This window comes from Manis pentadactyla, chromosome 9 (assembly GCF_030020395.1).
Source record: "Manis pentadactyla isolate mManPen7 chromosome 9, mManPen7.hap1, whole genome shotgun sequence".
In the NCBI taxonomy this organism is placed as follows: Eukaryota; Metazoa; Chordata; class Mammalia; order Pholidota; family Manidae; genus Manis; species Manis pentadactyla.
In genome coordinates, this window is record NC_080027.1 from 33,324,840 (window position 1) to 33,339,989 (window position 15,150).

Sequence of the window (15,150 nt, forward strand, 5' to 3'; positions counted from 1 at the left end):
ATTTCAGGGGATATATCAACAAAGGCTTACTTATCTCTCATGTTACAACTAGGTGGCATGTCAGTGGTGACTGTGTCCCAGGCTCCGACTTTGTATCTCTGCTCCACGTGTCTTCATGTTCAGAGACTTAGGTTACTGGTGAAACCATTATAAGGGATATGACTGTTTATGCGCTCTGAGAGTGCTAATTAGGAAAAATATGTATTTAAGGAAAAACGTGTCCAGTGACTCTTTCAGGAATTCTAACTTTTGATCATTTATAATTCGTCAAAATGTTTTACTTTTAAACTAAGATAGTTTACCTCCACTAAGTTGAATTTTAAAGTTATGCCCTTGGATTTTATTGAAAGTCACTACCAGAATAAGCAATATAAATGCACTATTTCAAGAGCCATAAACATATTGTTGCAGATATTTCATCAGTTAGATTCTCTCTATAAAGTAATAGTTAAGAGATCATTTAGAATTTAGTCATATAAAAGGTGTTATTTCTTTGACTAATGGAGATATTTACCCTTTGATTTATTTACTATTTTGCTTTGGCTATGAGCAAGTTCAAAAACAAATACAAAAGTCAGTCACTGAAATTATGTTGATCCTTATGGTTAGTCCATATATATATATGCATATACACACATGCATACATACATACATGCAGTGTTTGAAGTTTGATAGCATAAATTTATTTGTGCCTCTGATAATTATTTGATTTGTGAAAGGTTCTCACAAAACTGATTTGTTTAAGTTGATGATTTTTCTATAGAGATGGCCAAACTTAAATAATAAGGACAAAAAGATCCCTATTTCTACTTTTGCAAAAGCCAGGTTAGTATTCTCAGTGTGATCGGTGTCATTAGGTATTTCCAGGTGAAAGGCTATGCATGCAGTCTCTTCAGGGAAAACTATTAATAGCTGTTAAAATAGAAGCTATTAAGAACTATAAATCATATTCATAATCATTTCAATGGCTATACCTTTCATTGGGGGCCTTAAATAGGTAAATTTATTTAGGTTTTGAAAGGAAAGAAAGCAAAAAGAGAAGGTCAGTGGTCTTGTCTGTATGAGAGAAAGAATGAATATAAAAACAAGAGCTTTGGAGACAAGCCAGAATGGTTTGGCAGCCAAGTTCTGCCAACTATAAGCAGTGTGAATTTAAACTGATTTATAACCTCTGAAAATTTGAAATTTGTCTTTTTTGGTAACCTTCGTATTGGTGTATGACACACAGACAGTACAGTGCACAAGTCTCAAACACATAATTTTTGTATATGTCTATTGCAAATTAACTATGACTTAGAAAATTTAGAACATATACAACACCCAGGTGCCCCTGTGTCCCTTCCTGTTCAATACACTCTCTCCATCTGCTCGGAGGTAAACACTACTATGACCTCTTTGACTATGAATTTGTTCTGTTTGAATATATATATATATATATTATATATTTGTTTATATATACTTATTAATCTCTATATATTGTATGTTTGTAAAAATGTAAATTCATGCAATGCATATAATTTTGTGTCTGACTTCTTTAATTTAACAATTTTATTTGTGAGTTCATCCATTTTACCAAGTATACAAGTGGTCCTTTTTATTAATGCAGAATATTCCATTGTATAACTATACTACACTCTGTTTAGCCCATCCTATTAATGGGTGTTTAGATTGTTTCTATTTGGGAGCTCTTTTGAAAAAGTCTACTCAACATTTTTTTGTGGTCTGTGTACTTAAAATCTCATTTCCCGTATATTCCTAAATATCAGACATGTAGGATTATTATTAAGCTTGAGTGGGTACTGTGAAACAAATTTCAAAAATAGATGTATCAATGTACATTCAATGGATTATAGTCTAATCTGCTTCATATCTTTGCCTACACTTTATAGTGTGAGTCTTTTTAGTTATTGCCATTCTAAAAGCTGTGAATTCATGTCTCATTTTGGTTTTAATTTGCATTTCCTTGAAGGTTAATTATGTTGTACACTTTTTCATACAGCAGCCCCTAGATATCCTCTTCTAGGAAGAAATTCTTTCATACATTTTGCCTGATATTTTTACTAAGTTGTTTGTTTTTTTAATTGTTATTTAATAATTCTTTGTATGTATTTTAGTCTTTTGCCAGATATTTGCAGTGATAATATCTTCTCCTAGTCTTTGGGTTGACTTTTCATATATTAATTGATGTCATATTGTAAACAGATATTCTCAGTTTTAATGATAGCCACTTGATAAACCTTCTTCATGTTTAATAAATTTTCTATCCTCTTTCAGTAATTAATGGGTATTCAAAGGTCAGAAAATACTTTTTTCCTGTTTTCTTCTAGAAGTTTTACCTCTCCATTTAGATCTATGAGCCATGTCAAATTCATTATGTATGTGGTACAAGGTAGAAATCATGGTTCACTATGTGTCATGAATATATCCAAATTTCCAGTGTATTTATTAGAAAAACTACACATTCCTCCACTAATTCGCAGTGGAATCTTTACCATAAATCAAGTGAATGTTTAATTATGGGTGTTTTTGTATTTTCTATTGGTTTAATTGGTCTATTTGTCCTTACATTATATGCTGCTGTCTTACTGTAGCTTTACAGGATATTTTAAAATTTGGTGTTGTAAGTTTATCAACTTTATTCATTTTCAGGGTAGAGAGTCTAGACCAGTCCAAGTCACTTGCATTCTCACATAAACCTTAAATTCAGCTTGTTGATTTGCAAAACACCAGCTAACAATTTGATTAGAAATATATTAATTTCACAGATAAATTTGGACAGAACAGACATCTTCACAATAGCAATACCTTCACTTATATGGTCTATAATTTATCTCAGCAATGTTTTAGACAACTTTCAGTGTAGAAGTCTTGGAATTATTTTATTAAATTAATCACAAGTATAGGGTATTTTTTTGGTGCTAATGTAAACTGTATTTAACTTTAATTTTCTATATGTTGTATTATATAAAATAGTTTATTTTTCTACATTGATCATATATACAATCGTAACCCATTGTATAGCTTTTATATTTTCTTTTTTCACCTTTTAGAAATAAAATTGACAAGTACAATTGTAAGAAATTTAAAATGTGCGTTGTGATGATTTGTTACACATGTGCACTGTGAAAGAATTCTTCCCATCTAGTCAACACACATCACCACAACTGTTTAACATTTTTTGTCTGTGTATGAGAATATTTAAGTTTTACCTCTGTTAGCAAATTTCAATTATACAGTATAGTATTACCAACTATACTCACCATGTTATACAGGTACTCAAACCTTATTCATATTATAGATGAACATTTGTACCCTTTAAAACAATCTGACCTTATTCACCCTGCCACCCCACCCATCTTGCCGACCCATGCCCTGAAAACCATTTTTCTATTCTGTTGCTATGAATTTGCCACTTTTTTTTTAAGATTCCACATAGAAGTGAAACTGTACAGTTTTTATCTTTCTCTGTCTGGCTTACTTCACTGAATACAATGCATTCACGTTCCATTCATGTTGACACAAATAACAGGGTTTTCTTCTTTCTCATGGCTGAATATTCCATTGTATACATATGTATAGCACATCTTCTTATACCCATTTGTCCACTTACAGACACAGGTTGTTTTCATATCTTGTTTATTGTGAATAATTGCAGTGAATATGGACTATATCTTCAGTATCCAATTTTCATTCCCTTTGAATATATACCGAAAAGTGAAAGTATTTTTTCTATTTCTGTGAAAAATGTCATTGAGATTTTGATAGGGATTACACTGAATCTGTAGATCACTTTGGGTAGTATGGATATTTTAGCAATATTAATTCTTGGAATCCATAAACGTGGGATATCTGTCCATTTATTTGTAACTTCTTTGATTTCTTTCCTCAATCAAAAACTGATAGAAGCAAAGAGTAGAACTTGTTGATTGCTAAGTGCCAGAGGATGGGGGGAAATGGGGAGGATTGGTCAAAGATTACAAACTGTCAGTTATAAAATGAGTAAGTTCTGGGAATCTGTTACACATAATGATTATAGTTATTAATACTTTATTGTAAACTTGAATTTGCTAAACAAGTAAATCTTTTTTCTTACCACACACACAACACAAAAATGTAAACTTTGTGATGTGATGGATGTGTTAATTAAGTTGATTATGATAATTGTTTCACAATACATACATACATTCAATCATGAAGCTGTACACATTTAAAAAATCACATTGTACAACCCAAATTTTAAAAATATCTAAACTTAATTATATCTGCAAATGCAAGGACCCTTTTCCAAAATAAGGTATCAGGGATTAGGACCTGACATCTTTGGGGTCAGCAGTCAGCCCTCTACAATAATCAAGAGTTATCTTATTCTAATGAAATAAAGGATTAAAACATTTAAATTTTATTCAAAGTATATGAAGTTTGTACTTTCATAAAAAATGTAAATTTAAGTAAATGTGAAAATTCTTTTTAAAGAAAATAGAAAGTTTTTTCTCTCCTTTTTTTCCCTCCTTTGATTATACTGTTTTTAATCTTTTTTTTCTGCTTTTAAGATTTTCTGTCCCTCTTTTTTTTTTTTTTTAGCAGTTTGACTACAGTGTGCTCAGGTGTGATTTACTTATATTTTTAATTTTTATAGTTCCTGGAACTTTTTTGAATCTAGTGGTTGATATTTCTCTTCAGTTTCAGAAATTTTCAGCCATTCATTGATTTCAAAAATTGTGTATTTTTAACATTCTTTTCTGGAAATGAAATTTCATTTATGTTAGTCTATTAGACTGTTTTAGACTGTATAGCTTATGTTTCTCATGTTCTTTCCTATTATCTTTTTTTTTTTTTTCTTTATGTTTTGTTTTGGAAAATTTCTAATAATGATCTTTGAATTTTCTATTGCAGTTTTGCAAAATTCTATACAATGAATTCTTATTTCAGATATTGTATTTTTTAATTCTACATGGTCCATTAGGTTATTTTATATGTTTTAGGTTTTTTTTTTGGCATTTTCCTATTTTGTACCTATTTGTTCATAGCATTCTGTATTTTTAGAGCTTTTTTTTATCATACTTATTTGAAAGTTCTTTCATATTTACATTATCTGACGAATTGGTGATATGATTCTTGTTTTGTTTTTTATTTTGTTTTCTGTTTGGAATTTCACTTTTTACTGTGCTTTTGCATGTAGCTTATTTTTTAAAATCCGTATATGCCTGATAGTTTGTGTGACAGGGCCATGGGGGTTGTTGTGATGCTGTTTTTCACCAAAAGGGATTCCACTTTGTTCTTTCAGTCAGTCAGAGTCAATACCTAATTATCACAGGAGGTTTTGTGGCATCAGAGCTACATTGCAATTCTGTAAAGAGTCATGAGAGCTCTGAGGCCTCAGATGTGGAGATGCTGTGTTTCAGAGCCTAGCAGGATTTGTCTTCTTAGGCCTGTGGGTCTGAAGTAACCCGGATCTGTTCTTTCAATATTTTGGCATTTCAATCTTTAGTCACATCTCAGAGACTCAAAATATGCCAAATGTCTTAAAAGATGGTCTGTGTTTGAGACAGGTACTCTTACTCTCATTGAGCATCTTCTCCTCAACGCTGTGTGGCTTTTGGTAGGTCTCACTTTCACCATTTCTTACAGAAAACTCCAGATCTCAGCAGGGTTCCCATGGAGAAATCTGGCTCTGTTATTTGGGGATTCTTCAGATTCCAATATATCACGTCAGCCTTTGTGACTATGAAAAGCTGTACTGATTTCTCTTTCACCCTAAATAGTCCTTTTCTTAGGCCAAGCCAAATCCTTAGTCCTTATCCAGAATTAATGCCTTCTTCCAAGGAAGTCTATTTCCAACAATATATATTACCTAGGAAGGGTTGGGGGAAATTATCAAAATATAAAAATTATGCAAATTTAAATATATTAGGAATACCAAATAAACTTGTTAGATCTAGATAGGTAGGAAAGAGAATAATTAAATAATTATTGGATAGTATCTATTTTCTGTATCTTCATAATACTAAAACAAAAAAGTTTGTACATTCAACCAAAGTGCATTGAGCACCTACTGTAAGCATGGCTCCATACAAGGCAATAGTATACAGAGAAGAGTAAGACATTGGCCTTGCCTTCCTCCATTAGGTTTACAATTCATTGGGGGAATCAGTTATATCATATAGTTACACATACAATAAAATCATGCAAAAGTTCACAGTTAATACACTAAAGAGAATGTATGATTACATGGGGTTGTGGGTATACCGAGTAGATAACATGGTGTTAAGATCTTTAAGCTGTGAGTGACTGTTACCTTATATAGCAAAGAAAGGTCTTTGCAGATATGATTACATTAAGGATATTGAGATGAGGAGATTATCCTGGTTACTCTACATGGACTATAAATACAATCATTTATGTTTTTGTAAGAAGGAGGCAAATGGAAGGTTGATGCACACAGACAGAAAAGGAGAAGGCAATGTGACTGTGGAGGCAGAGACCAGAGTGATTCAGCTGTAAGCCAAGGGTGCTGGCAGCCACCAGAAACTGGAAGAAGAGTGCATCTCCACAGAAGTCACTGAAAGATAGAGAAAACATTGCATAATTGGCAAGTAGGTAATAGAACTGTAACTTATACATTTATATATCTTTTCTAGATTACAGTAGTATTCTGAGCTTAAATACTTATTTTAAATGGTCAGTACGAGTCTTTGAAAATCTTATTGGGAATGAGGAAAAATTATCATTACCCATTCATTACTATGCAAGTAATTTCACTACATCTGTGTGGTAAAAAGGAAAATGTGTTTCAAGAATAAAACCTCATTTTTCATGCAAAGATTCTGTTGTTCCTTTATTATTTCCTGTGAGTTTTATGTCTACTGCCTTTCCAAAGAAAATAAAAAATATTTTATGCTGAATAAAATATGCTAATATCTCTGCTGGCAATTCCCATTTTTATTTATATTCCAGACTGTTACTATTGAAAGAGACAGAAGTTTTTCCACATGCCTATTCTCTGCTATGTTCTTCAGGCCTCCCAGAGGCAGTTGTGCTATAGTGGGAAGAGAATCGGAAGTGTAGCAAATGTTGCTCCTGAAAACATAAATTGGTATAATCTCTGTGGAAAACAGTTTAGCAGCATGTATATGGAGTCTAAGCATGTTTATGTTCTTTGAATTAATAATTCCAGTTTCAACAGCCTATCTTAAGGAAATAATAGAATGAGCATAATGATTTATATGTGAGGATTTCCATTGAAGCTATTCATATTAAGGAATAAACTGATAATAACTCAATTATATAAAAGTAGAAGATTGGTTAAATAAAATATGGCACATCCATGTAATGGAATACAATACTACTGATAAAAATGCTATGCATTAATATTTAATGCCATGGAAAGACATTCATAATAAATTATGTGAGAATGTTGTCTAAAAGATACATGAGCTGCAAAATTCCAATTTTATAGGAAGAAATTGTGAATGAAAGGGAGAGAAATAGCAGAATAACTTAAAAAATTATAGTAAGTTTTCCATGACTAGTGGTGACCTATGATGTTTATGATTTTTGCACTGTTTTCTAAATGTGCCCATTTATTTGTGTGTATGCATATATACACATATTTATATTATATATAACCTATACATAAATATATGTGTGTGCATGTGTTTCTGTGTGTGTCTGTGTAGTGCATTTTCTTTAAAAAATAACACTGATTTGGTATTAGAAGAACATAATTTGTAGCCTGATGTTGTTATTTAGTAATATTCTGGATCTCTCTTACCATTCTCTAAGGGCCAGGGTTGATTCAGTTGGATGGAACCTGAGTGGCCATAGTGTGCTTGAATCCTGAAGTACAGAGTCTTCTGGTACCAACCTGGAAAATGATAAGTTCAGGAGAATCAAGCTAGGCCAGAGTTCACTAAGTGATACAAAGTCCAAATGCAAGATAAAGTAAGAAAAAGTGTATATATCCTGGGGCCAAATGTGCTAATAAAATTTGGAGTTTTAGAATTATGCAGTCAAGTATTTTTTCTGAGTATATCAACCTTTGCAAGCACCAGATTAACATTTCTATTTTCACTTCCTTTGTGTCCCTGACACCTTTCTAAGTCTCCACATCTCTACCAAAGCCTCCCTTTATTTCCCAGGGAATAAATTCATTAACAACATTCTTTGAATGTGTACTATGAAAATAGAACACTGAAAAATATACACCATTCTTGAGGTCATCAGTCTTGAGGAGTTAATCTTTACTTCCTACCTTTCACTTTGAAAATTTCCTTTAGTTTGTTTTTCTTGCTGACTTTTCTCCCTCTCTGCCTGGTAATGTTCTGCCTACTTTATTTGATTGCACATTTCCTCCAAATACTATTTCTTTGATTATATCTTTTATTTATAGACATACAGCACATGAGAAAATTAGGCAGCAGTCTAAGGCTTGACTTAGGATCCTGTATACTATAGCAACAATAAACTCAAGTGTGGAGAACTTACTATTTTTAAGATGATGATGATTATGATAATAATGACAATTATGATATATGTACCATGTGTGAGGCATTCCTATACATGCTTTAGTTATAATATTTTAATCTTTACAGCAACCCACATAATAGTTATTGTGTCCATTTCATAGGCGAGAAGACAGAGAGAAAGAGATTCTTAGTACAGTTCTACAGTATGGCAGAGTTGTGGTTCAAATCCAGTTAGTCTGGCTTCAGAAATCACACGTTTAACTCCTCTGTTACTATGTCTCCTTCATACACATGACTTTTCCTTGACTTGGATACCTATGGAAACTTCATTTCCTGATCTTTATTGAACTCATCTGTAGGTCTGAGATTTCAGTTCTCTTCACAAATACTGAGCTCTTACATGTGTCAGGCATTGTGCTGGGCATTAGGAATAATGAGACTGAAACAGACATATCTATTGACCTTGAAGTGTTCACACCTTAGTTGATGAATATATAAGCAATGCTAATGCATATATTTCAAGAGCAATTATTTACCAGGTAGCTAAAGTGTGACAGACAGATGCTAAGCAATCTAAATAATACATTCATGACCAGAAGTCTTAAAGATAAACAAACTCCCCGGACTTGAAGAATCTGGTTTTATCAACCTAGAGTCAAATCCATAAACACAGCCTTCCTGTTTCATTCCTTGTGTCTCTGTATCATAGTATTTGGCACATAGCAAATATTTAATACACACAAAATTATTAATTCAGTGAAGTGGAATATTTTAATATTTTAATATGGATAGCTACCAACTTTAGCACTTATTCTATATAATCACTGGACTATATACTTTATACAGATGATCTTTTAAACCAGTGCAGTAACACCATGTAGTTATTATCGTTCTCATTCTTTCAGGTGACAAGCAGAAGCTCAAAGAAATTATCTTAACCAAGGCCACACAGATGACAATATCAGGTTTGAAGCAAAAAACTTTGTTCTTCACCACTTGCATGATTGCTTTTTAATTACAATATAGCAGAGTTTCAGCATAGTAGGTGTTCAAAGTCTGTTTTCATTCATTCTTGTTTTCTTTTTCATTCAGCAAATGCTTATTAAGTGTTCACTATGTGCTAGATTCTAGTTACTGTAGATGTACACCAGTGAATACAACAAAAAACATCCCTATACTCTGTACTTACTGAGTTTGTATTCTTTTGTTCTCCTTTATGCCATCAGCATAAAACAAAACATGACTGAGTGATCAAAATTACAGCACCAGTGAGAGGCAGATGACTTCCTATGCCTTTAGATATGATACTAGGAGAAGAGCAAATTAGTTAGGCAATATTCCAAGTAGAATGCATAACCTGAATCTAATCATTAGGAAACCTAAGAGAAATGCAAAATTGGGAATGTTCTATTAAGGACACAAGGATGAAATGCATTCTTCAAACGTGTCATGAGAGCAAAAGAACAGCTATGGAATTTCCAGACTTAAGAGTCTGAAAGATAAGACAACGAAATCAATAGTTGACCCTAGATTGGATTCTTCTAGAAGGAAAAATGCTAAAAAAGATATTATTGGTGCAAGTGACGAATCAGAAAATGAACAACAGGTTAAGCTTATATATAAGATGATAAAAGTACTTGAATATATAGAGAAATATCACTGATAAAATGTACACTGAAATAACTAGTAAAAGGGCATGATATATGTATATAATCTTCAAATGTCTCAAATCTCTGTCTACAGATCAAATGGTAGACTAAATGTAAACGTAAAGAAAGGGCATTGCAGGCATTTTATATTATTCCTATTTTTACAACTTTTTGGTCTGTTTGAAATTATTTTTAAATAAAAGTTTTCTAAAATCAGATACTTTCTGTAGTTGTCTAATTTAATCAAAATAAGCCCTGAAAATATTGTTAGCTATTAGCTTTTCTGTTCTGTGTCTTACTATCTTAATCTGCAAAGTGGGGATAATAGTATGATTATATACCTCATATGTTGTTGTGAGAATTAAAAATATTAATAAACACAAGATGCCTAGAAAGTTCCAGGCAAATAATGACACAATAAATGTTAGCTTCCATTGTGTTAGTTGTGGTGGTGGTGGTATTGGTGGTCATTACATCATCATTATTGTAAACCAAAGCCCAGGGATCAAGGGAGTCCATGACAGATCACAGATTGAGGTAGCGTATCTTGATTTCCGTTTCTTCTCTTTTCTACCATACTGCATTTCTTAATTTGAGTTTGGTCTAACATTGCTAGTGGCATTCCCTAGTTTGAGGGAAGATAATTTCAGCATTAAATTTTCAGGCTATTGCAAGGACAAGACAGGATAAGGGGTACATGTTTAAAGGGAAGTTCTCATCTGGCTTTTCAGATGAATTTGTCCTAGAATCAGAAATCACACAGAATAGCTCAGAATTCATCATGAAATTTTCTAATATCACTTAGGGTATAGACCCCGAAAAGGCTCCTTTGTGTCTCATACAGCCTTACACATTCTTTGTGGTCATAAAAAAAAAAAAATCTGTAATTTATAGCTAATCCTTTTTACTTTGATTACAAAACTTTTCCATGTGCCTTTTAAACATTTCATGTGGCTATGACTCACTCATACCCCAGGGCTTTCCTCATACTTGACATTGGGTTAATGGTTACAGGAAACCTAGGTTGAATTTGAACTCAGATTCTGCCTGTAGTCCTAAACATTTCTGCTACTACATGGAATACCTAATTTTAAAAATAGTTTATGACATAAACAATCATAATCTGTTAAAAATCTAAGTCTGCTTCTGAAAAGATTTCTGTGGAGTAAATGTTTTGAATTGGTTTCTAGGCAAGATCCTATCCTGCCTAGGAAAACAACCTGAAAAGTTTTAACTCACTCATCAATTAGGCTTAATGCTCAAAACATAGGGACTTAAAGATGAAAAATCAATTCTTGTCGATGTGTGTGTGTGTGTGTGTGTGTGTGTGTGTGTGTGTGTGTGTGTGTGTGTGTGTGTGTGTGTGTGTGTGTGTGTGTGTGTGTGTGTGTGTGTGTGTGTGTATTTTAAATTTCGGTCCTTATGAGGGAAGTACTTGTTTCTGAGACCGATCCCATTTCCGTTATTTGATTGATTGTTAAATCTAAGGATGAGTGAGCTGTTCAGCCAGAACCCCCAGCAGCAAGGTCAGCGCGCTAATTGTGGGCGGGGAGGCCGGGGTCTGTGCGGAGAGCCCTCCCCGCTGCGGGAGCATCCAGAGGACGCAGACCAGCGGCGCAGGCGGCGCCGGCAGTCACGCCCCCACGCGCGCCCACGCGCGCCCCCGCCGGCGCGCCCCGCTCCAGTGAGGCGGCGCGGGCCGCTGCAGTCCCGGCTCCCTCGGCCGAGGAGCGGGCGGCGCTGGCCGGAGTGCCGGAGAGGCGCCGCAGCCCGGTTTCGGCGGCAGCCGGGGACGCGCCGCTGGCACAGCTGGTGGCCGTCAGCCACCTGGCCGCCGCTTCCCCAGCCCGGGCAAGAGCGCACCGTCTCCCCCGAGCGCGTCCGCCGCGGAGGAGGCTGCTCCGCGAGGAAGGTAGGACCGCTTCCCGCTTCCCAGCCGACTCCCCTCACGTGCCGGCTGCCTCACCTTCCACGGGCAGGTGGGCGCGTGAGGTTTCTTGTTTCAGGTGCCGGAAAGCCTCAGTCGTAGCAGTCACTTTGACAAAGTCTTTTTCGCTGTGGGGAGCAGAAAGAGAAGGGTTTGATAGTTTCAGCAATTGTTTTCCCTCATGAAAGTTTGGGTGCAGAGGGTAACTCCACTTCTCTCTCCCCGCCCTTACAAACATTCTGCAAAACATGGAACAGCTTCAGTTTGTGATGCACAGCGACTCCTCATTTAGCGTGTGTGCGGTTCTAACCTTTTGAGTTAGTTGACAGTTGTTAGCAACTCTGCGTGTGTAATTGAAAGACCTTTAAATAGTCTCTTCTTCGGCTGTGGAAAACATACCTCGGTCTTGAAAAACAAAACCCAGACGATTCAAACTCTTCCTCAGCGTTTAACGTTCAGTGATAGAGACGGGAGTGAAAGTTGCTGAATCACGGAAGTTTAATATTCATGCAAATTGCTGTATTTGCTAGAGAAAGCCAGGAAGCAAATGTCTTTTCATCTTTTTGAGCGCTTATACGTATCTGGATAATGTGGATTTGAAAAGGAAGTTTTTGATTGAGATAAGTCTTTTATGGTGAGGTGGGTAAACTGATTATTTGACCTAGTAAATAACTCAAACTGGAGGGGATTTCTTCTGCTAAAATCAGCTAGGTTCTGGGATTGCATTTAGGGGTTTCTTAGCTGACGGATTCATATAACATTCCAAAGTCTGGTTTGTTGACTTAGGTCTCCTTGCCTTAGTGATGTTAGTCTTGCATATATTATTACCCTGAACATTTCCTGATTTGTTCATGTTTTCCCGGCCACTATTCTAAGTAAAGAAAAATTATTAGAGAAATACTACAAAAACTTTTTAAACATCCCAATCCCTTAATGTTCATTTTAATTATTTCATGCACATCATCTCACAAGAAGTTTTAATGAGAGAATAATAGCCATAATTCATCCATTGAGTTGAAATGATCATACGGAACATATTTTTTAGAAGACGTGTTCTATATGCAAGTCAGGTTCATGGTACCATTAAGCTGCCAATGAGTTCAAAAGTGAGGTTTTAAAGGAGTGTGTGGTAAAGCAGTGAATTAATCAGAAGATGCAGGTTTTTGTGACTGTTTTTACAGGCAGCACTGTATTGTGCCGCACTTAGAAAAGTTAGTGTCTCTTCTCATTACTTTTCTGTGAAGTCCCTCTAAGCCACAGCATATCGTGATGGCATGTCGGTCTTGATGTGGATGACCTCAGTTCTGATGTGGGAAGATGGCCCATGACTTTAGACAGATCAGGGTTTATGCTTGAACGTAAAGGCATCACCTGGGATCAGGACTTTTCAAGCTCTGTCAGCCAGGTACCTGATAACTTGTCCTCTGATAACTCTAGGGACCCCTCCAGCAAAGAGGCCATGTGTGTATCTGTTTGCTGCCTCTTTAAAGGCAGAGGAAAGAAAGAAGAGTTGTCTTCTTCACTCGTCATTAATGTTTAATGCAACCTATCCCTCTGCAGTGCTCAATACAGACTTTCTGTCCAAATATTTAGCATACATTGCCTGTCATTGCATTTGGCCCCACAATATCTATGGTTTCTACATTGACTGCTCTTAAAGCAGTTTGGCAAAATAGATTCTATAGTCTGTTATACCATAACAATACCAAGAAAGCACAACTTGACTTTGTGTTACTTCATACTTGGACTCATTTTCAAACTTGGAAAAAACCTGCTTGTATTACTTTCTCCATGATGTGGGGGCAGCTGATGGTGCAGTCCAAGGTACTGATATTGCTTCTAGTAAAATTAGGAAGTTAGAAGCAGTTAAGGAGATAGAGAAAACATAATTTTAAAAAAAAATTAATATCAGGCGGGTGGTGTGTTCTTGGAATGCAATCTTGGAGAGTGAACACTCTCTCTCTTTTTGTTTTTCTTTATGCCAGTAATGACCAATTCAAACAACATGAGAGATGCAGATCTGTGATCTTCACCAGGCTTTTTATGGAGGTGAAAGATATTTTAATTCAGTTGAGCTGGCTTTCTCATTCTTGTTCTCCTTTACTCCTTCTCCCTAATGTAGTTTTGTGAGGAAGGTAAAGAGTTAGCCAGTTGCTTGCACATTATGGATTGCCATTCAGAACGGTTTTTGCTGAGAGGGAATCAATTTCATTTTATTTGGAGCCAGAGGTGATGACTCCTTTGTCACAGTGCTGGCTCCTAGTCACCAGCCTTCTTAATTTTGAAACACTTTTTCCTCCTCTATATCTGATCGCCTTTCCTGGGTAGCTTGGTGAATTGGTGTTTGGGGATTTTTTTTAAAACAAAGGCAAATGATGAGCAGTATGGATTAAATCTTAGCACTTAGTACTGTTAGATCACACACATTTCAAATCTCAGCAATCACTGGGGTAAGGTTGATGGTGCAGTCCACAGACATTTGTACACATGCATGATGATTTTACAGACCCCTTCTGACCAAGGTAAAAGGAAGAGAGGGGAGAAAATACAAGCAAAATTTATAAGCTTTCATGAAATGCAAACAGGTGCAGAATACTGAGAAAACCATGTAGTTATACTCACAAGCCGATTTTCCCCAAATTGCCTTGGATTATATACTAGCTCCAACAATGGCATATTGTCTGCACCCTTCAGGGCTTCATTGAGTGATAGCTGTAAATTAGAACGAAGTGAAGAAAATGCTCTACAGTTTCAATATTGAGGAGAATTAGGATCCAGATGGTAAAGCTTTTTATAGCAATACACTGGATGGTGTTAAAAGCTTCTGTGGCTACTGCCCTATTATATTTCTCTGCTAAAATGCAGTTTGGCGGAGGAACTGATTGCTAAGACCCATCTTGCAAACCTAGTAAGGTTAACTTCCTGTCCATGTGAAAATTTCCATCTTTGTTGGCTCATTTTTATTTCCCTAGTCCTTAATTTTTCTTCCACTCTAATTCCAAATTCAATCAAAAGTAGATAATGCGATTTGTTGTTTCTGTTGTTTTAACTTTAAGGTGATGTTTTCTCTAACTCTTCCACCCCCCCCCCCCCCGATACATTTAGCATA

General features: G+C 35.3%; 1 long non-coding RNA gene across 1 annotated transcript in view; it reads left to right on the top strand.

Moving 5' to 3' along the window:
- Positions 1-11,793: 11,793 nt before the first annotated feature.
- The window catches only part of LOC118917551 (uncharacterized), a 391,292-nt gene continuing 387,935 nt past the window's right edge, over positions 11,794-15,150 (top strand). The window contains exon 1 of the long non-coding RNA XR_008999195.1: positions 11,794-12,026. This is a non-coding gene — a long non-coding RNA (uncharacterized LOC118917551). The remainder of the gene's footprint in view (positions 12,027-15,150) is intronic.